Source organism: Gossypium arboreum, chromosome 7 (genome assembly GCF_025698485.1).
Source record: "Gossypium arboreum isolate Shixiya-1 chromosome 7, ASM2569848v2, whole genome shotgun sequence".
NCBI classification, from domain to species: Eukaryota; Viridiplantae; Streptophyta; class Magnoliopsida; order Malvales; family Malvaceae; genus Gossypium; species Gossypium arboreum.
Window position 1 is genome coordinate 67149293 of NC_069076.1, and position 3927 is coordinate 67153219.

Genomic DNA, 3927 nt, shown 5'->3' on the forward strand with positions numbered 1-3927 from the left:
CATGAATGAATTTTTCATTTTTTGGTATGTCATTTCTCGAGGAATTATTCCACATGCAAGATAATTGGCAAAATCAACAAACCAAGGTGTTTCATGAATTCGACTTACCTCAAATAGGTGTTCATTTGGGAAATTCTCATTGATAGGCACATGATCGAGTTCCCTCATCTTGTTCTAACCTCAACAGATGATCAACTATTTGATTTTTGACACTTTTTTCTATCTTGGATCTCAAGGTCAAATGCTTCGAGTAATAGTATCCAACGAATTAGCCTCGGTTTTGCATTTTTCTTCGTGAGCAAGTATTTAATGGCCCCATGGTCAGTAAATACTGTAACTCTGGTACCTATAAGATATGAGCGAAATTTGTCAAAAGAAAAAACTATAGCAAAGAGTTTCTTTTCAGTTACCGTATAATTGAGTTGGGCTCCCGTCAAAGTTCTACTTGTATAGTAAATAGGGTGAAACACTTTGTTTCTTCTTTGACCCATCACAGCTCCAACGGCATAATCACTTACATCACACATCAACTTAAAAGATGATCTCCAATCAGATGTAACGATTATTGGGGCTAAGATTAGTCATTTTTTTATATCTTCAAAAGCTTCTAAACATGCTTTGTTGCAATCAAACATTGTATTTTTCTCTAACAACAAACACAATGGTTTAGAAAATTTTGAGAAATCTTTGGTAAACCTTTGGTAAAAACTGGCATGGCCTAAGAAACTTCTGACTCCTTTCACATTAATTGGGGCCGGTAATCTTTTAATTACGTCCACATTTGCTTCATCGACTTCAATTCCTTTCTTTGAGATTTTATGCCCTGAGACAATCCCTTTCTTAACCATAAAATGACATTTTTCAGAGTTAAGGACAAGATTCGTCTCTTCACATCTCTTTAGTACCTTAGCCAAATTACTTAAACAAATATCATAAGTGTTACCAAAAGTAGAAAAATCATCCATGAAAACCTCAACAAAATTTTCAACCATATCAGTGAATATTTCCATCATGCATGTTAAATGTTGCAGGTGCATTGCATAAACCAAAAGGCATTCGCCTAAAAGAAAATGTATCGTATGGACAAGTAAAGGTTGTTTTCTGTTGGTCTTCCGGAGCTAAACTATTTGGTTATATCCCGAATAGCCATCTAAAACATGATAGAATTCATTACCTGCCAGTCAATCTAACATTTGATCCATAAAAGGTAACGGAAAACAGTCCTTCCGAGTGGCTTTATTCAATTTTCTGTAATCAATACAGATTCTCCAACCAGTAACAGTTCTCATTGGAATCAGCTCATTACACCTATTTTCAACAATCATGATTCCACCTTTATTCGACACACACTGCACCGAACTTACCCACGAACTATCTGAAATAGGATAGATGATTCCTACATCTAACCATTTGATCACTTCCTTTCTCACAACTTCTTTCATAATAGTATTAAGCCTCATTTTTCCATCAATTCGAGCTCTTTCACCTGCTTCTAAAATAATTTTATGCATGCAAAAAGAAGGGTTTATACCTCGAATATCAGCTATGGTCCAACCAATTGCTTTCTTAAATTTCTTTAGAACAGCAATTAGTTGCTCCTCTTGATCTTTCGTCAGTTCTGCTGAAATAATCACCGGCAAAGTAGAACAATAACCTAAATGAACGTATTTCAAATAGGAAGGAAGTACCTTTAGTTTGAGTTTATGTGGATCTTCAATTGGCAACTTCGGTTGCACAAATTCTCTGGTTTCTAACTCCAATGGTTCAAACCGTGTGGATTGAATAAAATCTCTCGGATTAGCTTCCATCAAAGCCATGTTTTCTTTACCTTCTTCATCTTACAAAGGGTCAAGATCTAAGGCTTTCTCTAATGGTTCTTCTTCAAAATTTCTTTCCGTAGAAACCAAGATTTCTATCTCTTCCATAACTGAACACTCTTCTGCCAAATCTAGAAATTTCATCGCTTTAAAAATGTTAAAGGTTACCTCATCATCTTGAATTCGCATGGTGAGTTCACCTTTTTGCACATCAATTAATGTTCTTCCCGTGGCTAAGAAAGGTCTCCTAAGAATGATCGGCACTTCCTTATCTACTTTAAAATCTAAGATAATGAAATCAGCAGGAAAAATAAATTTATTGACTCTTACCAAAACATCCTCGATCTTTCTTTCGGGATATGCTAAAGATCGATCCTCTAGCTGAAGCGTCACAGTTGTAGGTCTTACTTCACCTATCCCTAGCATCTTGAAAATAGACTTAGGCATCAAGTTGATACTCACTCCTAAATCACACAAAGCTTTACCACAGTAAGATTCACCAATATTACAAGGTATAAGCTTCCTGGGTCTTTCAATTTTTTTTGCAGTTTGTTCCGTAGGAACACACTACACTCATTTGTTAAAGCGACAGTCTCATACTCACTTAGTCGTTTCTTCTTGGACAATATATCCTTCATAAACCTCACATAATTTGAAATTTGTTCTAAAGCCTCCACCAACGGAATATTGATGTGTAACTGCTTCAGAACATCCAAAAACTTCTTGAATTGCACCTTTTGTTTTTGCTTGTCTTGTTGCAATCTTTGTGGATATAGAGGTGATGAAACTTTCGGTTTAATCGGATAACTCTTCTGAGTAGGTAAATCTGCATCCAAAGAAGATGTTAAAGTATTTGAATTCACTAAGTTAGGATTTACCTTGTCAATCTTTACAGATTCTAGCTCTTTTGGTATATGAATTTCAACAGCTGGTTGATTCTTCTCAACGGGCTTATCTTCGACATCAATCAATCGGGGTTCCAGAATTTTACCACTTCGCAATGCCATTACTTTGATATGTTTTTTACCCAAATTTCTTAGATTCTAAGTATTGCTCGATAAGGTTCCTTGTGGCCTATTACGAAGCTTCGTAGCTAACTTGCCCATTTGGTTTTCCAAATTCTTCAATGTTGCTGCTTGGCTTTGGATCAAAGTGTCATTCTTTGCCATGTATGCTTTCAACAAGTTTTCCAAACTGTTTGATGCCTCAGCTTAAGCTAGTTTTGGAGCTTGCTGATTAAACCCTTGAGATTGGTTGAGTCTATGCTACAAGAAGTGGTTGTTCGGTCTATTTTCTTGGTTGCTCCAAGAAAAGTTAGGGTGATTTCACCATGAAGGATTGTAGAAGTTGGACTGGGGTCCTTGCCCACTCCTATTTTGATGTTGGTTCCCCAAATAGTACATTGACTTAGGATTTGACAGACAATTCTCAAAAGAATGACCTTTCCCACAGTACACACAGGAAACTACTTCAGGCGGAATTGGTGGCTGAGCTGCAAAATGGTTAGCACTATTAGCGGTAAACTATTTTAACATAGAGGAAATAGACAATACCTGAGCCGATAACGAAGTAAGGGCGTCAACTTCATGAACTCCGACTACACGTCTTACTGAAGCTGTTCGATTTGCTGGCCATTGATAGTTATTACTCGCAATCATCTCAATGATCTGATAAGCCTCATTATAAGACTTAGATAAAACTGCACCATTCACAGAAGCATCTACCACCAATCTTGTATGTGCATTAAGACCATTAAAGAATGTCTTTAACTAGATACAATAAGGAATCCCATGATGAGGACACTTACGAAGTAACTCCTTGAATTGCTCCCAATCCTCATACAAAGACTCGTCATCCAATTGTTGGAAAGTTGTGATCTCGTTCCTTAACTTAGCGTTTTTGCTAGGCAAGAAATACTTAACCAGAAATCTCTCTACTAATTCTTGCCATGTAGATATGGAACTTGGTGGCAATGAATTGAGCCATGCTCGTGCTCGATCTCGCAATGAGTACGAAACAACTTCAACCTCAATGCGTCTTTATTCACACTGGCTATCTTGAATGAATCACTAACCTCCACAAACAATCGAAGGTGGAGATGTGGATTTTC

General features: G+C 36.8%; 1 non-coding gene across 1 annotated transcript; it reads left to right on the forward strand.

The window, feature by feature from the left end:
• The first annotated feature begins 3602 nt into the window (after positions 1 to 3602).
• LOC128295922 (small nucleolar RNA R71) lies at positions 3603 to 3709 on the forward strand. The gene has a single exon (XR_008286471.1). It is a non-coding gene; the product is annotated as a small nucleolar RNA R71 (small nucleolar RNA).
• Positions 3710 to 3927: the final 218 nt, after the last annotated feature.